Here is a 25,294-nt window from a genome sequence, read left to right on the forward strand (position 1 = left end):
AAATCCGGTTTTACTGTACTTATAAACTAAACTACTGCATTTGTCAGATGTATTTTCACTGTCGCGTTGTCTTATGTGTCGGTATGTATTAACCCATTTCTTCTACTGCGAAATAAATCTCACATCAATCGAAGAATAACGCCAAAATAATGATCGAAATCGGGCCCAGCGTCGTCAGGATTAACCAAAAACCCCTGGCGCTCATCAGCATGCGAATTCGGTGCGGCAAAGAAAGCTTCCGGAAGCTGCTGCTCGGGGAAAAAAATGCAATCAACAAATTCCAATGAGAAAATGCTGCTTCTCTTTTGCTGTCTCCCGTCGCATGGTAGCGAATCTCATGACCCAAGCTGCTGACGGAAGTATGAAGCAAGAAAAAAAATACACACAAGAAAATGCACGAAATAAAGATGGAAAATACCAGTTGACAAATTAGAGAAACTGATTGTGAGGAAACAATGAAAAGACTGATTGGAGGGGTGGTGTGAGCGAACCCATTGACGGTGGTGAGCGACTACTGAAAGACAAAGATCTGGTGAAAAAGGATATTTTTTCTCCGTCACATAATTGACTGATTTGGAAGTTGACTTCCAGCAATTACAGTTGTCAAAGTTCGTCTATCTGTCACCTTATTAAGAAAAATAAAAAGAAATTGACTTCGACTTCTTACACGAACATATTTCAAATATCCTAATGAAAAAAGGAAAAAAATCGACGTCTCTATTTCTTGTTTCAGTCGTCCGATTATTTTTTTCTTCGAGGGAAGGGTGGTGGATCAATCCTATTTTAGGACTGGGAACACAAATCGCCACTGGTCATCGTCACCGCAAACATTTCCACGCGATGCAGTCTGTTTTCCCGCTCACTCGCACTGCAAACGCGACAGGATTCGGCGGAATATGTGCAACCGGATGCTGCGCTCGCTGTGCTGTGCTGTTAATAGCATTCCGAAGCATACCAGTGTTTCGTCGTCGCCGGTGTATAGAAAGTCCTACCAACCGAACGTAGCAGAGGGAGACGTACGCACTCTGTAGCACACTTAGCCACGGCAGGAGTGGTTCTCCTTTTCCAATTTACTGTGCGATGAGTCTGGAAAGGCTGGAAGGAAAAGGCATCTAACGCCAGGCCGCAGCAGCATTTCGGGCCTTTGCTCGAACACAATAACATCCGTGACGGGGAATATAAGCGGCATAGATGTATGTAATCTCGTGCGATAGTCATGTGCATTTCAGAAACAAAATAGAAAAATAGAAAAAATAGAGAAGCCTGGGCAGCGTTTAGATCGTTGTTTTTTCCGGAAGAGCCGATATGGTGTCCCCTTCGATGCGATAGTGTTCCATTCATGTGGCATTTTTTCGGATTTTTTAAATACTTGTTTCCCTTTCAGGTATATTTTATTTCTTCATGAAAAAAGATTAACGTTCAGCACCTTCTAATTTTTGATAATTAGTCCAACATTTTTTAATAATTTTTTTTAGTTGCTAATTTAATGAAAATTGACCCCAGCTTTCATAAAAAAATAATACTCCAATACTTTCCTTCTCGAAAGCAGCCACATTTTACCGTCTTCGAGAGGGTTCAATCGGCCGAAATTCATCCAGTGAAAAGTCTCCACCTCATCGTGACAGTACGGGGAAGAAAAAAAAATCAGAAAAAAAGAATCCACTGGTCAGCGCAAAAACACGTTTCGGGAACGGGAAACTCGGGAGAATCGAATGAAAAACTGCAACGCCGTTGCGCTGCGGTATACACACGAACCTATTGGAACTTCTCCTCGTAGCTCCATACCGCACCGGAGAAAAGGATAAGCGTTCGTTATCGTTTGCCTTGCCTATCTTGCACCCTTGCGGAGAAGCCTTTGCACTTTTCTGCATGTGCCCCCCTTCCCCGTAATCTATGTGTATTCGGAGCGCGGGGGAATGGGGTGCGTTTTAGGTTTTACGTTTTTTGTTTTCGGTGTTCCGTGTTTGGAGTTTGATTGCTAGGGCTGGACGAAAGGATAGCATCTTTTGGTGTGTCTTTTTTTCCCTCTGCGCTGGAATGTGATGAAATGACGAATGAGAACAAGGAAAATGCAGCGCTAGCAGCAGTGTGTTTGTAGTTTTGTGTTGATTTTGTTTCCTTTTTTGTATGATTTTTGGTTTGACTGCGTATAGAATGTGCGGACGCTTTGAAAATCGCATATGTGCACACAGGCATTGGCGCGCATAGGCGATGCAAATGTGTGGTTTTGCAGGACAAGCGCGATGTCACGAATGTAGCCGCACATTTGGTAAAATTTTGGGTGGAATTGTCCAATTATGTCCTGTGATTAAAATCAATAACTTCTCTCAATGCCGCAGTTTTAAGGGGTAGCACACTATGAACACCATAAAAAGTATGTGATTTTCGCGATTTTTTCATCGAGAATTAATCTGATATCACTGTTTTATTAGGTATATATTACAGTAACACCTGTTTTTGTGCTGGTTTTTTGTGCGATTTTTTTTGTGCGGTTTTTTAAAGCTACTGGTGAAGTTTTGCACGATTTTTTTCATGTGGTCCCTATCTCCCGCACAAAAAAAGGTTTGCCTGTACATTACAAAAAAAAAAATAGTGTCAATTGAATTGTCCCCTGAATAGCCGCAACCAGTTTGTTGGACCCTTACAGCCAAAACCATGTAAACTGGTGGGAGTTCTACAAGTTTTTCTAGTGAGTCGATTTCAACCACTATTTTTATACCGAACCTTAGATATATTTTCTGTCATCGTGAGTAGGATTTTTTTTAAATATTGATTTTTCACAAAATGGCGACATTCTTTGTGAAAAAATTGCGTTTTTGCCTTACAAAAATCGAGACAAACATATTCATTTAAATTTTATTCTTCAGAATATCAAAAAATTCTACGTGCGATGACAGGAAATTTCGTGGAGAATCTAAGAAAAATAATTTCATCAAAATCGGATGGACCGTTCCGGAGGTAGAACTCCAATCAGTTTGTAGAATATAGTTTCAAAAAAACGCCTTTTAAATTTTGGATACATTTGTTTAGTTTATTTGACATAGTATCTCCAGTCTGCAATCCCTTGGCCATAAAACTGTCAATAAACCTGACGCTTATAAGGTCTTCATGTCGCTTTTTTGTTACCAAATTGGACTTCCGGGCTTCTCTAACTGCTTCTGAAATGTGCATCTCTGCTTGTTCGATTCGTTTCCATATCGTTTCCCCCTTAAGTAAATGATATCCTCTATTTCATGAAATTTGTTTATTTTACAATTTTATATTTACATGTATACTTATTCTACGGGTAATAGGATAGGAAATCGATAGCTCAGGGACAACTCGAAGTTAGCAGGATGATTTTATTCAAGTAAAGAAGGGTTATAAGCAGAACAGCTTGTCTGTGCAATAAGTTAATGTGTGACCCACTTACTTGCACTTGCACCATACAAATGAAACACAAACTTCTGCATAACTCGAAAACTAATCAAGCAAATGGAACCAAATTTCTACCAAAAATATTCCAACCAAACATGACAATTGAAATTTTTTGGAAAACTCTGAAGGAAAAAGAAAAAATTAAATTCCCATATGTTCTACAATTACATAGTGACAAGTGCTGTTAGTTCATTTGATGTTTGCGCTAGGGAGATTGATCTTTGTTCGAAACTGGAAATGGGTTTTAATGTGATGAAACGCACTCCTATATCTTTTTCTATCTATACAAAAAAAAGGATCGCCGGATGTGTTGATAAGAGCAGAACTCGAGGACGGAATTGTCCGATTTGGGGCTGTCTTTATTCTATCATATTTTCTGTATGAAACATTTATTCCATGTAACGGAAAAACATGTTATTTGCAAGTGATTGAAAAATATTGAGCGAGAATTGTGTCTGAAAATAATCTGATATTATAATGATGAGTTTTGTTAGAAATACTAGGAATTTTATAGTAAAAGGTAAATTCAACGTGGTCGAATAGAAGATCAATCAATGAACAGTTCTGCGATTGGACCCAAGAACGTGCTCATAGTATGAAAACGTGAATGTTTGAAGGTATTGATAACAAAAAACAAATTTTGGGCGGGAAGAAGTTTGCCGGGTCAGCTAGTAAATAAATAAAAAATGTGGTGAACATACGCCGGAGATGATGGCCTCTGTATTTTTACGAGCACAGTAGTTTTCTTTCGGGTTTCAGAGTCTTTAAACATCAAGTGCAATAGCACCGAAGTACAAGCCACAGGTATGGAACACAAGAGCTCCTTCTGCAACCCAAATTTTTTGAACGGCGGCTTTCGTTGTTGATTCCAAACTTCTGTTTTAACAAAATGAATAAATCTAAATACCGCTATGAGCCACCGACGCTTATGGATCACATATGCAGCGTAGACCTCATAATCCTTAAGTTCTTTTTTGAAAAAAGGTTCTTCTGGCGCAATTCGTCAGGAAAATGACACTTAAGTTTAGACATTTGAAAAAAAAACTGAACTTGGAATATCGAGACAAAATACAAAAACATCACCGTGGCCAGTGAAACAAAATTTTTGAATGAAAATAGTAGAAAAATATCGTTGAAGATCCAATTGCTACTCTTTATATGTTTACAAAACTTTGGTATTCAATAAAAAAGGTGTTACTCAAAAACATAATGCACTGAAAATAATCTTGATTCTGCAACAAAATTAAAGTTCTCATGAAAATCAGGACAAAGGCTAGATTGTGAAAACAAAAATTTGGCCGCCCCCAATAGATCTCAAAATCAGGACATGTCCTGCTAAATCAGGATAGATGGTAACCTAGTCGTATAGACTGTTTTCTTACAAACTAAATTAGTCTAAGCACCTTATTCTAACACTAAACACATAACAATCAAACATTGTGAAACGATCGCAAACATAAATTGAAACAGTTGTTAAAGTCATAGATCGTTCTGTGGAAAAGAAATCAGAATAATGGGGAATTCCGGAAACGATGAGGAGGAATATTCCACGGAACCTGATGTAGCAATTCGGAGCAATCCACGTTGTCAGTTATTAGGTCGAAGTCGCTGTTGTTTTTTACGCCTATCAGAGAGGGTTTCTAAATCGATCAACTTGCAGCGATCAGGATAGCTCTGAAGATTGGGATTGGATCGTTCCATGGGAGCTGACTCAAGGCAAACCGCATGAATTTCTTCTAAATTCGCTCGATCGTAAGGATTTGCGTAATATTTAATGGGAAGCTAACCGAGTTGGATACAGTCCAGGATGTCGAGAATCCTCAAGGGGAGTTTTTTGAACTTCTCAACTCCTATACTCACTACAATTGCGCACGTCAAACACGCTTCGGATATTACTGCCGTAATTTCTACGTGTACGGAAGGGATGTAGACACGATACTCTAACGTAAAGTGCTTTTTTTTTTTTTTTTTATTAAATCGTTTATTTTTACAGGCTCAGTTACATAAGTTTAAAGGAGCCAAACTCCTATTTGTATAGTTACAAGTATATATAAACATTTTTTATTAATTCTAATGTTAATGAAGTAGAGAACCGATTACTCGCGGCTTGCTCGAGTTTAGAAGGGTGACATTTTGTTTCAGGAAAAGGATGGGATATAAGGATATGTTGACAATGTTCACACTCACATTCGCACTCACATTCATCATACTCAATTCTTAAGCCTATCTTATATCTAACATGTATTTACATTTCACCTTATTCTATTGTTAGTATGAAGGGATTTGATTTCTCGCGAAGGGAAAGGAAAAGGAGAATATAAGGATATAAGGACAATCACACACGAAGATTGATAGCTTTTAGGAAGACATATATTTGGGACATGTAATCAAGGTCTAAACCAGCTAACACATCTCTCACCGGCACATTGGGCTGCCTTCCTCTAGCCCGAAGAGAGTTTTCTAAATTCGATCTGGCAACAAGATACTCCTCGCACGACCAAACAACGTGTTCGATGTCGTGGTAACCTTGGCCACAAGCACAGATATTGCCATCGGCAAGATTAAAACGAAAGAGTAGCGCGTCTAACGAACAGTGATTGGACATGAGTCGAGAGAAGGTGCGAATAAAGTCCCGACTTAAGTCCAGACTTTTGAACCATGGTTTGAGGCTAACCTTAGGGATAATCGAGTGAAACCACCGGCCCAATTCATCTTCGTTCCATTTACGTTGCCAGTTAGCGATGGTATTTTTACGGACTAAAGAATAAAATTCATTGAAAGCGATTTGACGCTGATAAATATCGCCTTCAATTGCACCTACCTTTGCCAATGAGTCAGCCCTCTCGTTACCCGGAATTGAGCAATGTGAAGGGACCCAGACAAAGGTAATGACATAACAGCGTCTGGTTAAAGCACTCAAATTTTCTCGTATTCTCTCAAGGAAGTACGGCGAGTGCTTTTCCGGCCTCACTGAACGGATAGCTTCGACAGAGCTAAGACTATCCGTTACAATGTAATAGTGTTCAACAGGTCGTGAGGCGACGCTGTCCAGCGCCCAATGTATTGCTGCCAATTCAGCAATATACACAGAGCAAGGATTCTGAAGACTGTGGGAGGTGCTAAAAATTTCGTTGAACACTCCAAATCCTGTGGACTCATTCATAGAGGACCCATCAGTAAAGTACATATTATCACAATTGACACGCCCATACTTTGCATTGAAGATCGTAGGAATGATCCCCGATCGATGATAATCTGGAATTCCATGGATTTTCTCCTTCATGAACAGATCAAAATGTACAGAGGAATTGATGTAGTCAGGAAAACAAACACGGTTGGGAGTATACGAAGAAGGATCAACCTGCATGGAGATGAATTCATGATATGAGCTCATGAATCCAGAATGAAAATTTAGCTCGATAAGCTGCTCAAAATTTCCGATCACCAATGGGTTCATAACCTTACACCGGATGAGGAACCGAAGAGATAATAAATTGAAGCGATCTTTTAGTGGGAGTACGCCTGCCAAAACCTCGAGACTCATGGTATGCGTTGAGGGCATACATCCCAACGCAATACGGAGACAAAGATACTGAATTCGCTCGAGTTTAATGAGATGTGTTTTGGCAGCTGATTGAAAACAGAAACTGCCATACTCCATCACTGAGAGAATAGTTGTTCGATACAACATTATAAGATCTTCGGGATGGGCTCCCCACCATGTGCCGGTAATTGTACGGAGAAAGTTTATTCTTTGTTGGCATTTTTTACTCAGATACCTAATATGGGCCCCCCAAGTACATTTGGAGTCGAACCAGACCCCAAGATACTTGAATGACATAGCATGAGTGATCGGTTTACCCAAAAGTTGAAGCTTTGGTTTTGCTGGTCTATGCTTCCTAGAAAAAACCACCATCTCTGTTTTCTCCGTGGAGAATTCGATCCCTAGCCCAATGGCCCAGGTTGAAAAATTGTTCAAAGTATCTTGTAAGGGTCCTTGCAGGTCGGATTCGTTTGATCCTACGACAGACACCACTCCATCATCTGCAAGTTGTCTTAGGCTGCAATTTTGTGTAAGGCAATTGTCAATGTCGCTTACATAGAAGTTGTACAAAAGGGGGCTTAAACATGAGCCCTGGGGGAGGCCCATGTAGGAGACCCGATTTACTGTCGAATCCCCGTGAGAAAAATTCAACTGTTTCTCACAAAGCAAGTTATATAACATATTATTCAACAGAGGCGGCAGACCCCGAGAGTGTAATTTGTCTGACAAAACCTCTATTGAAACAGAATCAAAGGCCCCCTTTATGTCCAAGAATACTGAAGCCATTTGTTTTTTTTCGGCGTAAGCCATTTGAATTTCTGAAGAAAGCAACGCAAGACAATCATTCGTCCCCTTGCCCCTGCGGAACCCATATTGTGTATCTGAGAGTAAGCCATTCGTTTCAACCCAATGATCAAGGCGAAACAAGATCATTTTCTCCAACAATTTCCGTATACAAGACAGCATTGCTATTGGGCGGTACGAATTGAAGTCGGACGCGGGTTTTCCGGGTTTTTGAATAGCTATAATTCGCACTTGTCTCCAATCATCTGGAACAATATTATGCTCCAGAAACCGATTGAATAAATTCAACAAGCGATGTTTCGCCACATCAGGGAGGTTTTTCAGCAAGTTGAACTTAATTCTATCCGATCCCGGAGCAGAATTGTTACAAGAAAGGAGAGCAAGAGAGAATTCTACCATCGAAAACTCGGAATCAAGATCGCACCTATCTTGTGGTATATCTCGAACAATTTTTTGCACAGGAACGGAATCGGGACAAACCTTGCGTGCAAAATTAAAAATCCATCGATGTGAATATTCTTCGCTTTCATTCGATGAAGAGCGATTTCTCATGTTTCGAGCAACTTTCCATAATTTTTTCATTGACGTTTCTCGTGACAAACCTCCCACGAAAGTTCGCCAATAAGCACGTTTTTTCCCTTTGATCAAGTTTTTAAATTGATTTTCAAGGTCCAAATACGTTTGAAAATTCTCAAATCCACGTTTTCGAAAAGCTTTAAATGCGTTCGATTTATCCTGATAAAGCTTGGAACATTGGCTATCCCACCATGGATTGGGAGGCCTTCGACGAATAGTGGAACCTGGGATGGGTTTCGTTTGAGCGCGAACCGCGCTGTCATAGATCAAACGAGAAATGAAGTTATACTCCTCCAATGGAGGCAAACCAACTTTGGAATTGATGGCTAGAGCAATCGCGTCCACATAATTTTTCCAGTCAATGTGTCTTGTGAGGTCATATGCCATGTTTATAGATTCAGAAGAATTCGACCCAATGGTGATGGAAATTTTGATTGGCAAGTGATCACTACCGTTGGGGTCCTGGATTACATTCCACTTGCAATCTAACGATAGTGAATTCGAGCAAAGCGAGAGGTCAAGAGCACTTGGGTTAGCAGGAGGTTTAGGTACACGTGTTGTTTCCCCAGTGTTCAAAACGGTCATATTGAAGCTGTTACAAAGGTCATATATCAACGATGAACGATTGTCGTCGTACTGTTCCCCCCAGGCAGTTCCGTGAGAGTTGAAGTCTCCCAAGATCAATCGTGGCTCAGGAAGGAGTGAGCACATGTCAACAAGTTGCTTGCGGCTAACCGCAGCTCTCGGAGGCCAATACAAACTGACAATACAGAGGTCTTTGCCTCTGATGTTTGCATGACAAGCAACAGCTTCGATCCCTCCAATAGGTGGAAGGTCAATTCTAAAAAATGGGTGGCACTTATTAATCCCCAATAGTACCCCCCCGTATCTGTCATTGCGGTCCAAGCGTATTATATTAAAATCGTGGAAAGAGAGATCATTTTGAGAAGAGAGCCAGGTTTCGGACAGAGCAAAAACATCACAATTGAATTTATGAATTAGAAATTTGAAAGTATCCAATTTAGGGATAAGACTACGACAATTCCACTGTAAAACAGTGATATCTCCGACCTCTCTATTGAAATTAGACATCAAGAGAGATAATCATTGCAAGGAGGGGCCATGTTTGCATCAATTGCTGCAAAATTGTCTTTAACACTGGAAGCATTGAGATGACAATGGTTCTGATGGAGTCGGAAACGTTAAAACACGTGAAGATTTGATCCACAAGGTCAGTCAACTTTATAAATCCCGATTGGGAAGTTGAACTGGACGGAAAAACAGGGACAGTTGGGGTTTTTGATGTCCCCTCGAGTGCTGGGCCATTCGAAGGTGAATTATTCCCACGGAAACCAGGAGGAACCTGATTTTGCTTGTCCGCTGCACTCGATATTTTAGGCAGGGGGTATCACCGGAGGGGCTTGTCCTTGAACTTTGGGAGTGGTCACATTTTTGCGCCGGGGATTCCCTTGGAAAATGAACGGTGTGTCCCCGTTAGCTGTGTCCGCTTCTATTTCGTCAACGGGCAACGTGGCGAAGACATTTTGTGTGTTGATTGGTTGTTGTTGTTGGGCCAGTGGCGAAGCGCCCTTTAAAATATCCGCAAAAGTGCGTTTCGAGCGTTCCTTCAAAGAGCGCTTCTGTTTCTCCCAGCGACTCTTGTAAGTTTCACAAACTGAGAGCTCGTGTGGGGATCCCCCGCAATATGGACATTTATGCTCAGTCGCACTGCAGGATTTCCCCTCATGTTGCTCTCCGCAAGTGGCACAGCGCTCCTTGTTGGCACAATAATCTGAAGTGTGACCAACTGACTTGCATTTTTGGCAAGTCATGGGCTTTGGCACGAAGAGTCGCACAGGCAATCTCAATTTGCCCACCATGACGTAGTCAGGTAGAGCGGAACCAGCAAAAGTTACTCGAAACGAGTCTGACGGCGTGAATTTAGTTTTTCCCTCTTCTTGGGATACTTTTCCTAGTTGGCGGCTGTCCAAAATTTTAACACCCACCAACGGGAGTCTTTTAAATTTACCAACTCCTTCTTTTATCATTTCGCACGTCAGACCAGTTTCAGTTACCACCCCCGAGATTTCTACGTCATGGGAGGGCACGTAGACGCGATACTCTAGGGAGAATCTCTCGTCGATCACAATTGCATTCGCGTGTTTCCGATCACTCACGACAACACGCAGTTTGTTCGGTCTAACCTTAGAGATTTCGACCACGGAGGAATATAATCTTGCCAGATCTTTCGAAACCTGAATGACATTAATTGCCTTTCCTTTTGGTTTAGGCCGGAAAAAAACAACCCATGGACCAGCTCCAAGTGCATCGTCTGGATAGACCTTGACACGAGGAGAGGAAACAACTGAGGGGGAGGACGAGGTCGATTGTTGAACGGGAGCGGTATCAGTAGGGCTGGGAGGCAAGTTCGGTAGTAGAGCGGAAGCGGGAGCGGGAGATTGAGGGGGCGAAGAGGAAAAGTTTGCCAATTTTCTTGAGGGGGGCTTGTTAAGGTAGATTATCTCTTTCTCTGAAGAGGCATCTTCTGAGGGGGGAACGCGTTTAAGCGACTTCCCAGCCCCCGTTGTAGCTAGTGAGGAGGAAACAGTAGTTTCAATCTCCATGTTAACATGACCTTCTGCCATTACGGCAGATATAAAATACTATAATTCTTATTTTTTTTTGTATTTCTAAACCTAATATATATTATACCTAAATCGCACACCAATGCGAATGAAATGAAGCGGTGTCTCAATCGAACCGCGTGGCAATCGCTCGGCACAGATGCAACGGTATATCGCACCACAACACGATGATGGAATCGATGACGATGCTAAAGCACACACAGCGATGATACGGCACACGCACCGCGTCCGCCGTGGAGGACTTCTTCCTCACGCTGGTAGTGATTGCTGCTCTCCTCACTCGCGCAATGAAGAGAACCCCGATAGGGCGAAATAACTTCACCAGCCACGAACTGATAACGGTATAATCTCCACTTTATAATAATCGCGAACAAATTTGCGACCGATGTCTTCGGACTGCGCGAGCTGAATGAACGTAAAGTGCTGGTCAATAACAATCCCGTTTGCGTGCTTCCGGTCAGCCATGACAATTCGCAGTTCGATTGTTCTTACTTAGGATATTTCAGATACGGAAATATATCTGCCCAGATTCTCATGATCTGAATCGCACTGAGGCCTTTTCTATTTGGTGTTCGTTGAAAAAAAACGACCCATGGGCTAGCTCCAGGTCCATTTCCTGGATGGATCCTGACGCGGAGAGCGAAGTGGGAGAAGGCGAAAGGCGAGAGTCGGAACAGCCGATAGGGACAGGAGAAATCTAGGTTTTTGTTGAAGTATTGGAGGGTTGAGGGGAGAGGTTTGCGACTTTTCTAGGAGGAGCTTGGTAGGGTGAAGTGACTCTTCCTGCACGGAATGTTTTCCAATGTAGGAAACTTTAAATGTTTTCCGTGTTTAAGTGTTTACTGGTTACTTTTTTCATGCACAAGGAGTAACCACTCCTTTCATTATCGAAGATCTTCATTTTTCTTCGAAAGAACAGATGCGGTGTACACTTTGATGCGGTAGTTTTTCAGTAGTGTATCATTTTTTATCGGATTCAAAAAAAAAGTTTTACTTTTGAGTAATAAATTCTTTTTAAAAATTCTTGCCGTTTAGTTCCTTCTATTTATGATGATTTGTCAAAGTTGTCGCTCTTATTCTAGTTGTTCCTCAATATGTTTCAGTCCAAATATTTATGAAATTATGAGGAGAAATAGAAATCCTTGTCCAGGCAAATCTGATTTTGTGCGACCCGCAAATAATGAACCGCTCAAAAAATAGATCTGGTATCAGGTGTACAAGTATGACTTTACGGATTTTTAATATGTTGTGAATTTTTTACTGTTAATAATATGTTGAAATTGGCAAAATATGCGTGCTCTTCAACTTCAGTACGTAGACATTTGATTAAAGTACAAACAACCAATTTTGTCATTCCATTGAAAATGTCGAATTTTGACCGGTCCCTATTTTCGCACACAAGGAGAGATCACCCTTTCCATTATCGGAGATTTCCATATCAGGGGATCCCCCATCTTCTGCCTTTTCTTTTGCACATTTTGTGCATAAGTACATATCATTTATGAATGAAAACAGTCTATACCTAGTTTCGCACACAGTGCGTATGATATGTAACTGCTTCTGTTGATTATTGTCTCCACACTGTGTATTGATGTGAGAACGGAGTATCGATTTCAATGAACGGACAAAAGGTCACAGTGTTCGTTGTGATAATATTCCTCCTCCTGCTGGTCTCCACATCCAAACCATTGAATGGAAGATAATTCTTAGTTTATAATAAGTCATATAATCAACTACAACTCTACTCTCATAACTCTCAACACGTTGAGTTCCGAATTGTTCTGGCTACGCTTTCCATTCAGCCCGAATTTAGAGCATTTGCGACCAAAGATATTTATTGTAAAAAATGTAAATAGTCTGAAATTCGACTAGAAAGTAGTCACATATTGTAAAATATCCGAAAACAACCCATTTTTTTTATCTCCTTATTTTGTAACTGTCAGTCCCAGTGAGCAACCTTCTTCTATCTAAAAGCTCAACGTCAGCCCACAGAGACCGACATGGGGCCGAATTTTATTTATGTTGGAGTATCTATTGGTTGAATAGAGTTTCAAGCGACAAAATCACGCAAATCATCGGCTCTTCAAGGGCCACCAAAACAGTCTACTAAAAAGATAATCGAATGAAACAGTTTCGTGGTCTCACGTGAAAAATGAGGTCGTATCGTGAACACAACCTAATATGTTTCATTCCTGTAAACTTGTACACGCAACAATCTGATGTATTTAGTCGACGGTTGGTCAATACTATTATTAATACATTCAAATATTTTCCAAGGCGATCGTTCATTTTGGGGACCAGAGAGGTTAGCATCGTCGGTATTTGTACGACTGTATTATAATCCAACATAGAGAGACCATAGAAAGAGTCGATTTTTTACCAAACCATTTTCGAGATAACAATAAATCCAAACGTTTCAAAAATCCATATTTAAATATTATCTAAAACATTTCCGAATGCATTTTACTTGACTTTAAACAAAATTAGGATTAGTTGTATTTTTTTCAATGAAAATTTCTATTTTCCTGTAGAACTGCCCATCTCACAATGTATGGAAGATTTTTATATTATTGTATGGCCGTAATTTTTTTGAGAAATGAAAAACAATTTTAAACGTTTTTCTCATTGTGTGTTTTTTCTTTTTTTTTATACTGTTCGATGAAAATTCAAAGAATTTCCTGTATTTCCTTCTTTGATCAAAATTATTTCTAGGTCTTATAGTTTTTAAGTTAGAATTTTTTGTAAAAATTCCAACTACCCTTTCCAAAGGGTAGTCTAATTTTGTTTTGAGATTTGAAATATGTATTCTGAGAAGGTGCTGCCAATAGCCAGTCGGGTTGGCATTAAATTTGTCATAAATTACATCCCAGTCAAGTTTTAGTCTTGACGCATAAAAGACTGCGTTCACCCATTGTTCGCATCGCTGCGATTTTCGTACAGATTTGGATATCCAGCAGCTCTCCCGCACGGTGACGATCCGGAGGCCACAACATCTCCCATCTTCGCCCGCGTTGCGTCCTATGCAGAAGATGGTTCAGTTGTTGTTTTCCGCTTCAACGATTGATGATGAAGTGTTGTCCTGCCTGCCTGTGAGTCCAGCGCGAGTGTGTATGTTGGCTGCTGCTGGCCGAGAATGGGCACCTGCTTGCAGGTTGGCGGCGTCGGAGCAGCGTCGAATTGGGATCCACAGCCAGCGATTCGGGCGAGTGAACGAGTGAATGGTCCAATGCCGATATCTATCGGCTGCGCTGCATTCATTTGGGGGGGTGCTTTTTTATTGTTGGGTCCGCTGGGTGGGTGCGATGTGCGATTGTGGTGTTGGTTGTTGTCTTTTCCGTCCGTATACCCTCTTTTTTTCTATGCACGAGCTGCAGCGCGCTATAAATGCATAGCACCAGCACCGATGGGCGAGAGCATCGAATAGACACACACGACGTTCGCTGGAGAAACCGTGCCGAGCTTGAGGGATGATTCGAAAACTCGTACTCACTGCTGGTGGAGGTGTTGGGGGTGGCAGGGGTGGTTCGTGCCGGTAGGTGGGGTGGACGCAAGCAAGCGACTATGACGACGTCGAATGCGAAAAAAGTGCACTGCGAAACAGACCACTCCTCCTATAGTGTTTGATTGGTAGATGGAATGGCTATAACTTGTTTTATTAAGGTCTCCGAAATCTCGTGGTGCTTTTATTTCTACTGATCGTGAACGAAGTTTTTTTTTCTCTCTGTTTACCGATGGATTCGGATGGGGGTGGTGCAGAGGATGCAGAGAGCCAGATGGGGAATGCTTTTGTTTTTGCGGCTGGGAATTTATTTGCTTTCATGCGAGGCCTGAACAAAGCGATAATGCGCCGAGATTGTTCCACAGTAGTTAATGCAAAGCTGAACTTATCATAAGATGAATGTAGATTTCTCGGAAAAAAAAGACGGGTGGGTAATGTCGGGGACATAACCGGAGTGACGTAGGACTATACAAAGGGGACAGCTTTTGTTAAATATATATTTTAAATATATTGTTTTATTTTCTTCTCCTACGTGAATACCTACCTATCCACCTGAAAAATGGATTAGTTTACTGTTTATTCTTTATGAATATGTTGATGGTTCTGAAAAGAACCTTTGGTGTTGTGTTTTTCACTCGATATTCCCATCTTGTTCGGTTAAACCTTCCTGTTTAGCTATTGCGTTTGCCACTCGCCACAGCTTTCACAGTTGAAAATTTCTTCCCATCCAGCTTGTGACATATTTTACAGTAAATTACATTCAATGGCACGTCGCATTACCACCACTCAGTATCGGATTGGAGGTAATTTTAACCTGTAATTGAACATTTGCGATGACAGTGGTACAGTGTCGACTTTCAATGTGGGGTCATAATTTGGACCCCGAACTCTATGTTTACAAAAATGTCCAACTAAATATGTCGCATTACAGGTCCATCCAATTAGCTAAATGTCGAGATAAGTGTAAATTACTGTACTTTCAATCTAGAAGCAATTTAAGAATTGGTGAAAATCAATAAGCTCAGAACAACTGCCAAATTCACATACTCATCATATTCTGGCAAACAAATTATGAAAAAATCAATTTGTGTTTTATTATTATTTTGGATATTGTTTCAGAAAGCATTGAACTGTATTTCCTAAACTCTTTTTTGGAAGGTTTAATGGCCCTGAAAAGCGCCTTGTTTTATGGAATGGTTCCAATTTAGAAAACTTAGTACTCGTGGTTTTGAAAAAAAAACCATTTCGAACGCCCTCGATGCCGCCTTGTTCTGGATTTGCCACCAAAGCAGTTTGTATAAAGAACAAACTTTTTTCTTCTGCTACCTGATGCCGTTTTGCGATTGCGTTTGCCACTCGCCACTCGCTGCAACTGCCTGTTGTTGTCTTGATATGTTCTGTTCTGAATGCGGTTTTTCTTATCGTCGCGAGCAGCTTTACCAGCCAACTCGATCACTTCGGCGACCGAAACTATATAACGCCGGCTAGGTGGACTGGTGCACTGGTACTAACGCGCTCGGCCTAGCTACCCTTGCGGGGAACAGATAAACACAGTTCGAGCGGGTTTTTGCCTTTCCCTTCATTTTCCTCCTTTACCATGTCCAGACATGGCTGCTTGGGTTGGTTTGTTGATGTGTACGATTTGAATGAGTATGATCGTTACGGAAGGAAGGAAGGTATTGTATTATAGAGACTTTAAACTTTTGCAGTTCATTCGTCTCTAGCCTTGAGAAAGGCCCTTTGAAAACTCTACTCTACTCCAGCGCTACCACCTCCGCCTTCTTGCCTTGAGAAAGGCACTCGATCCCTCGCCGTCCAGCTCGTCCAGCAACGATGTTGTCCAGTCGGTGTCCACACAAAGAATGATCGTTACGGCAGCGGAGCGGGGATTTTTAAGCTGACTGGCTGGTAGAGAATTACGCATGTGTGAGACTGCGACCAATGTTTCGTTCATTTTTTTCTTTTTCCTTTCCAATCGTGCTTCATTCTATTTCGCTGCTGCTCTGGTTGCCCGTTTTGGTCGGTACGATTTGAGGAGCACAAATGGACCAATCAAAAATGGGCACATAGTGCATTTTGACAATGCTTGATATTCACAATTATTCAATTATTTATCTCAAGAAAAATGAAATGTTATTCATTATGATAGATGCGTAGATATATTTCCTATCAATTGCTGCAAACACCTTTGCGATCTATTGAGAAATGCTCGAGTTATAAGCGTTCCAAATCTTGCATTTTTTCTTACTTGTTCAGTGCCTAGATTTCCATTTCACCCCCTATATCTTCCGGTTAGACGTAGTCCTACGTCAAAATAGTGAATTAATTGAATGATATCAATGATTTACACTCAATACTTTATTCAACCACACTTTTTTCGAGCGTGTATATTTTAGAATTGATTCCAATCAAAAATAATTTACAGGGCCAGTTAAATTATGACACAAAGCTTAGAAATTTAATGTTCCCGAAATCGAATATTTTGAAAATAACGTAGCATCAACTGAGTAGCTAATCGGAATGACTCTTGTTTATAATTTATCTCAACGTAACAAGGAATCGCAAATCGAAGCATAAATAATGGATGGAAGTTTCTCAAAAAAGATTTAACGATCTTGGAAAACATTGTGCACACATGTACCATTTCCTTGCAAACAATTCGTTAATATTCTCGTTAATCTAGTTGGAGTTAAGAAATTTCCGGAAGAATAATTAAATATGAATGAATATTCGTACGACGAAGTCTGGACAATCAAGGAGAAAATAACAATTTGTTTTCGCGTGACTTCTTACCCATAAATTGGTCGATATTGACCAGAACAAAACAATCCCCTCAAATTCTGATTCGATATTCTGAACGATAGATTTCCAGAAATCGATGTAATCAACAGACACTCATGCAATCAGTAGATAAACTTAAAAACTGGAAAAGTTGGTTATTCATAATTATATTAAAATTTAACCCTTCAGAAAGGTTTTTTTTTTAAATTTTTATCTCGAAGCTATTGAGAATAGCGTAAAGTAAACGAAAAAGTACACTTTTCACTATAGATCCTATGGTGAACCACATAGGGCTTCAAAAAATATCCAAACTAATTTTTCTGGTACCATTTACAATATTTTCCATAAAGCTGGTGATTTGGTTTGGGGCATTTTTCACTTCCTTACACAGACAGGCCCTTTGTGTAGACCGCGATGCGTTTTCCTAACACGGGTTTCACGATTCATCAATCATCTGGCCGGCAAATGGATGGCGGAAACTTTCGAGACTTTTTAAATGGCCTTTTTCATGGCCAATAGAGAGAGTTAGATTTGGTTTTCCAAAGACGATATTCTACAAATTTTCAAAGTTGAATTTTGATTTTATATTAAACTGGCGTACACGATATCTCAAGTTCTTCTGAACCGATCTATGTCGAATTTGTATGAAAACAGTCCGTATGCATCTCTCTATCGAACCAATGAAAAATTTTATTATTTTAATTTTACTATTTGAAAAAAAATCGGGAAATATAGAGAAATAAACGTCTGAAATCACATATTTTTCTTCAAACGGCCGCCATTTTGTTAGAAAATATGTTTTGACTTGCCCGAGGTTCATGCGATAGCGGGATCTTTAGATTACCAAAAAGGCTGAAATTGTGCACGCCATGGCACAACTTTTTTTTATTAACTTTTATTAATTAACTTCATCAGCTTGTAACTATTCTAATTATGAATATTTTTTCCCGTTCAATTTTGGCTTTGTTGTTAAAAGACAGATAAACATATAATGATATAATGGATAGTACATATATATTTTGTTTTATTTTTTCAGAGCTCGAAGAAACGTCCGAAATTGGTGCCTCTGCACAAGAATACACCGTTAAGCCCTCTTCAATTCGAAAAATACCGAAGGAAAAGTAGGCTAGCTAAAAACGGATGAACCTATAGTTTTAAACGCTCTTTGCCACAGACAGGAAAAAGAAAGCTGTAGGCGCTATCGTACCCGGATGAATAAGAAAAAACTCGCCTAATTGCAAAACAACTTAATTTTGGCAGGATAGTTTATAAATTTAGGATGGATAAGCGTAGATTATTGAGATTTAAATTCAACATAACTAGGAAATTTTAGACATAACAAATGAATAGAAATATAAAATCAAATCTATAATGTAATTGATAAAGATCATATTCATAACGTAACATTTTATTGAATTGAGAAGGTAGAGCCTCAGGCTTATCACTTGAAATGCAGTGTTATATTATGATGTAAACTACATTAACACAATTCTTGTTGAAAAACACTCGAGTGTGTAAAAAATGGATTGGATTGACTGTAATAAATATCAGTACTCGATAGAAATAAATGATTATTATCGTGGAAATATGGTAAAAACTGTTTTTGTGCGCTTTTTTTTGAATCAAACATAAAATTTTGATATAGGTGTCATACTCAGGGTTGCTACATTTACAGAATATTGTGTATTATATAGATTTTTCCCCATATTTGTGATATGAAATCTTTAAACGCAGAATTACAGATTCGGGGGTCTCCGTAGCCACATTTGTTGCGCGTTCGCTTAGTAAGCGATCGATCGTGAGTTCAAAACTCAGGGCCCCCATTGACCATCTTTGTGTTGTTACAGAATAGCTACGTCCACGCAACAATCATCAGCGATGGAGATCGATCCACGGTCGAAATAAGATCGATTCATCCATACATTTGCTCTGCTCTGCAAGACACATCGGACTGCTGTTCTATAAATAACTCAACAATGATCAATCAACTGTCTCCGCTGAATAATGGAAGAACAGATAGAAAACTCTTACGCCTAAATGGCTACTGTGTACATGTACCATATGTAATGGTATAGAAGGAATACTGGCGAATGGCAACTGTGTAATGTACTAATTATAGATATGATAACCATGTGACATGTACACGATTAAAATTTGGCTCTGTCACAGCTAAAATGCTAATGAGCCTAAAATAAATAAATGGGATAAAAAAAAAAGAATTACAGATTTTTGAAAAATTCAATTTCAAATATTAAATTTATTACAGTGCATTTTTTATCTACCTTCTTCCTAATAAACTTTGTTCTTGTTTCGTTGAGTCATGAATATATCTTGATTTATTAAAATGTTGAACCATATGCCATTTTTTCACATGTTAGAATGAGAAGGTAGAACATGAAAGCAAAGTTCAAGAAAACCATGTATAAGCATCATATAATTCAGAGGATTATAAGAAAACCTTCTTCCGATTTATTGATACGTATTGAAATAACATAAATAAATTCAGAATGAAAAGAAACCTTTCTTTTCATTAAATATTTGGTAAAACCTGTTTTTTGTGCGCTTTGGGCGATTCTTTTAGTGCAATTTTCTAAAGAAAAACTGATGAAGTTAAGTACGATTTTTTCCCTACCCCTCGCAAAAAAAAAACCGGTTTGCCAGTATAAAAGGATAGTCACGATGCAATGATACCATTGTTTCTATCGTTCGACATATTATGGTGAACCCGATAATGTCGGTATGCCATTTCCAGTATCGTGAAAACAACAAATTAGCATTTTGCTGAAACTTTATAATTGAAAATAAAATTTAAAACAACAAGAGATGGAAAAAGGGGGTTTTCCTAGCCACATTGGTGAGTTCAAAACTGAGGTTCGGTGGTCTAACTGAACAATGGAAAACAGAGGGGATACTCTTACGCCTCAAAATGGCTACCGTGTAATGTACAACTTTTAGATTTGATAAAAACATGTAACATGTACACTATTAAGACCCGGCTCTGTTGCAGCTGGAAATGCTTCTTCTTCTTTAACGTTCCCTTGTGGAACTTTTGCCGTCTCAACGTATGCATTAACTAGCGTCATTTATTAATACTTGGTTGAGATTTCTTAAGTCAAATAACACGCCTTGAATGTATTCCGAGGGGCAAGCTCTTGAATACGCGTGACCACAGTGCAAGTGGAAAGAAATTTCATTGACGAAAAATCCCTCGGCCAGAACGGGAATCGAACTCGAACACCCGGCATGATAATGTGAGACGCTAACCACTCGGCCACGGGTGGATAGGAAATGCTGAAAATCCTAATGAGCCTAAATAAATAAACAAATGGGAAAAAAAGAAAAGGAAAATAATAGGTGAAGATATAAGAGTTGAATTCTTTTGGATTTATTTTTCAACAAACACATACCTAAACTAAATTATGAATTGCATTATCTCAGTAATTATCAAAAAAAAAAAAAGAAACTGTAAAATTGTATGTTAAAACGTATGCCTAAAAGGAGAAAATTTACATAAAAAGTATTTTTCAGCTAAAGCTAATCCAAATAATAATCAAAAATTATTGAGAACGGGCTGCTAAGAAAACAGTTTAACAAATTGGTTCATTTGCTTTGGTTGGTGGCAACACTTCATGGATTTTCTTTTCAAAATATTCAGAAATTATTTTCAATGTTCACCCCCACTTGAACGTCTTTAGAATATTTTCATCTATCACACATACACATTGGTTTTAAGTTGGCAGCTTTCGGCTAGGAGTACTTTATTTTGAAAGTCGGAAATTCGAGATAGATAAAAGTGAAATGGGACCTTGCCTGGGAGTCGATTAGAATCGCACTTAACCACTTACCTGTGTCACTGTTGTGTTCTCTGAAGTCTTGGAAGTCAAAAGGTTTTTGTTCGTTCTACTGATCCATCGACACATATCTAAAGTTCACAAAAAAAAATAAGGAGATCATGTTTTTATTTCATAATCTTACATGTTATGCATCACTGCTCTCTCTTTAAAGGGAAATTAATTACAGCCAATATGACCAGGGTTGACACATTTAATTCTATAAAATTTTATGGAAAAATCTGTATCAAAAATCTAACGGAAGAAATGAAAAGAAAGGTTTCTTTCCATTTTGAATTTATTTTTCTTATTTATTATTTATCTAAGTCGTATCAATACAACAAAATAAATCATAAGAAGGTTTTTTTTATAATCCTCTAAATTATATATAGTTTATTAATGAGAAGGTAGATAAAAGAAGCACTGTAATAAAGTTAATATTCAAAATTGATTTTTTTAAATCTGTAAATTCTATACATTTGCTGAAAATCTGTAATTCTGTATCTCAAATTTGTCGAAGAATCTGTAAAATACAGAATGTTCTGTATATGTGGCCAGAGTATGAAAGCTATATCAACATTTGATACGACCGCAAAGGGTTAACATAAACATTTTTCCATGTATATTTTTTATGTTTTATTCATGAAGAAAAGGTCTCTAATTGTGGATTGGTCCTTACAGAAAATAGTTTCAACTAGAGTTTATAATGTGAAAATGGAAAATCTATTTTGTGTGTAGCTATTTGGAATTGCACTATAAGTAATAAAGTTTCAGTCTCATACTCGTATGCACACGTGTTTGGAAGAGAATCAGTGAGTTTAATTTTTTAATTTTCAGCTTTTTTTTGCAATTTGGTGTTCAAGTCCTATTGACCCATTCCAGCGTGACTTGACGACTTTTTGACTCACCAAAATCAGTTTTATCGTTTTTGTATACAAATCAAACGATTTTTAAATAGTAATTGAAGTCGAATAAAATTGAGAAAACTTCCTACGAGAATCTTCAGTTGGAGAATATTTTACAGTTGAATTCACTTGTTGCCAGCCCAATACTTTTGTGACGTGACAAAACCTGTCTTTTTGCGATTTCCGACTTTCGAACAATAATGTTGAATTTTCAGTTCCGTTTCAAAACATACAAATAAACTTTGTTCTATGATTCTATGTACTCAGTTTCTCATCTCGCAAGAACTTTGCGAAAATCGGGATGCATTTTGTGACGTGTCAACGCTTTGTGGAGACTGTTTTTTCATGAAGAGTGCGTTGTCAATAAGTTGTATTAAATAAGAATTTCACCGTATTGTAGCAAGCTGTATACTATTTTTTATGTTTTTTTCTTACACTGAATACTTTTCACTTTCTTCTGAGATCTCCCAATCCCCTTCCAAAAGTCCATCCTATAGAGGAAGGTGATCCTGAACCTACCCCCATTTGTATCAACGAATTTTCAAAAGTATGAAAAGAAAGGTGTCACAACGCTGACAATTTGATAATTGGCGACTTTTTTCTGCTTTTCTCCATTCTAGCCGTTTTGCACCAGTCTGCGTTTTCATTGCCGCTGAAGCAAAATTTTAACGAACCGGAAGTCACCATCCTCGATTCTAAAATGGCATCGGAATACGGTATTTCACTTCCGCTGGTAGGACCCTTGCACCCAATACCCATATTGTGTGGGGTTTCCATATTTTTTTCGTCGTTTAACCCTTTGCGGTCGGAATTTCTATTCCTTGAAAAAGATCCTCTTGTCTTACCACGCTAATAATATTTTGTTAATACCGAGTACCGTTACCTACTAGTCATAGAAACTCGGTATACTTTCGTGAAAAAGATCCGACATTAACATTCGTTTAGAAAAAAATGTAAACTATTATACCGTTTACAAAAGTTTTTAAGCATCATTCTTTGCTGTGGTGGCTGAAAGCAGACAAACGACCGTGAAGGGTTAATACTATTATCACAAACCGGAAGTCGAAACAAGATTATGTTATATATTTTGAAATCTACCTTCATCTATTGTTGAAAAAAACATAGAAGACAGTACATTTGTATGTTTTGAAATGTAACAGAAATTAATTAAATTAATTAAATTAATTCAGCAGTCCGAAACAGCAAAAAGTCAGGTGTTGTCACTTTACAAAATATTTGACTGACAACAAGCCAATCTAACTATGAAATATTCTCCAACTGATGATTCTTGTGGGAAATTTTCTCAATTTTACTACAACACCGTTTAATTTTGTGTGATTTAAACATGAAAACGAAATAGAAGTGAGTCAAAATACGAAAAGCATGCGATCCATTCCATCGTGACGTGACAACATCTTCTTAAGACAGTTGAAACTCATCTATTTGTTGACCGATCTCAACCAATATTTGTGGGTTGTTGACTCTCATTGTTTGCTTAGAGAAACCCAGGTATAAAAATGTTTGAACTTAGGATCATCTGATAAACTAAAAAATGCTCTATTTTTGTGACGTGACAACACATCTAAATACTTGTTTTTCAAATGCTTATTTCCCATAAATTACAAAATGAAACCTATGGTTACCCACAACTCTCCAAACAAGTATAAAATTATCCTTTCAATGGTATATAGACATTGATGTTTGGTTAAGCAAATGCAAAGATAGCTCAAGAAACATAAAAAAAACTGAAAACCTAAAAAAATTTTAAATGTAATTATGTAGTTTTTCAAACTCGCCTCTCTCAAAGGTTCGTGCATAAAAATCGAATTCGTTCCAGAGTATTTATGATATAACCAGTGCTCATACAAATAAGGTTTTCAATTTTCTCCTTAAACTAGATTCGAAACTTGGTTTTTCGGTGCATAACCTCATGGAATGGATCTATTCGAAACACAGATTTGCGACTAAAAAGCTGTTGGATTGTTTTCATCCAATTTTCATGTAATTTGGTTTGCTGAAAAGGAAGATAATATTGAAAAAAGATCTGGACGTCTGGAATTTTCTACTAAAGATGGTGTATCTCGAGTGACAAAAACGGGTGTTATAGACTCGATCTAATTGCTCGCTGCCATGAACCTTGTATAACCTAAATAAAGATTAGTGATCTAAAAATACTGTATCAATTCACAAATCCGGCAAAAAACTTGCCAAAATGTTATCACATTATAGACGAATTTCATGCCAACTCGACTGATCGTTGGCAGCACCATCTCAGATAACAGTGAAACGTTGTGGGTGTAAAGACATGGGTCATTTAAGCAACTTTGCATACTTGAAATATTCGAAAAATAATTAGACTACTTTTTGGAAAAAAGCCATTTTTTTATTTTTTACAAAAAATTATAACTTAAAAACTGTGATACCTACAAAACTCATGTCAAACGATGAAATGTTTTTTCGCTGAAAAAAGTCATTCCAAAAATTTAAACTAATTTTCCTCAAAAACGTTTTTTTTTTAATTCCCAAAAATATATATATATAGCCCTTAAAATTTCCAACAAATCGTCCATAATTCGGAAGATGGGCACTTTTACGGGGAAAAAGGTTTTCTAACAACAACTTTTTTATATTTTCTTTGAAAAAAAGACGGGTGGGTAATGTCGGGGACATAACCGGAGTGACGTAGGACTATACAAAGGGGACAGCTTTTGTTAAATTTATATTTTAAATATATTGTTTTATTTTCTTCTCCTACTACCTGAATACCTACCTATCTACCTGAAAAATGGATTTACTGTTTACTCTTTATGAATATGTTGATGGTTCTGAAAAGAACCTTTGGTGTTGTGTTTTTGTTATCACTCGATATACCCAACTTGTTCGGTTAAACCTTCCTGTTTAGCTATTGCGTTTGCCACTCGCCACAGCTTTCACAGTTGAAAAATTTCTTCCCATCCAGCTTGTGACATGTTGTTCAGTAAATTACATTTAATGCAACGTGCCGGAGAAACACTTTGCCACTCACTGAAACTAATTGTTGCCTTGACGAGCGCCGAACCGAAGCTGCTCTGTTCTTGATGAGGGTTTTCTGATTGTCGTGAGCAGCTTTGCAAGCCAACTCGAGCACTCCGACGGCCGAAACTCTATAATCGCTGTTAGGTATACTGGTGCTCCGGCACCAATCCGTTCGGCCTAGTTACCCTTGCGGAGCAATCAGTGAATGCGACCAACAGGGAACTGGAGACCTGCACGGTTCGAGTGAGACTTTGCCTTTCCCTTAACTTGTCCTCCTT

At 38.6% G+C, this 25,294-nt stretch overlaps 1 protein-coding gene across 6 annotated transcripts in view; it reads right to left on the minus strand.

The window, feature by feature from the left end:
- Nucleotides 1-25,294, minus strand: part of LOC129770692 (protein tramtrack, beta isoform) — a 618,642-nt gene that overhangs the window by 537,534 nt on the left and 55,814 nt on the right. For 2 of the 6 annotated variants that reach the window (XM_055773754.1, XM_055773689.1), the window contains exon 2: nucleotides 21,112-21,188. The exons of the other annotated variants lie outside the window; for them this stretch is intronic. The gene's annotated coding sequence lies outside the window, so the exon portion shown is untranslated. The remainder of the gene's footprint in view (nucleotides 1-21,111; nucleotides 21,189-25,294) is intronic. 6 annotated transcript variants of the gene reach the window in all.

This window comes from Toxorhynchites rutilus, chromosome 1, assembly GCF_029784135.1.
Source record: "Toxorhynchites rutilus septentrionalis strain SRP chromosome 1, ASM2978413v1, whole genome shotgun sequence".
NCBI classification, from domain to species: domain Eukaryota; kingdom Metazoa; phylum Arthropoda; class Insecta; order Diptera; family Culicidae; genus Toxorhynchites; species Toxorhynchites rutilus.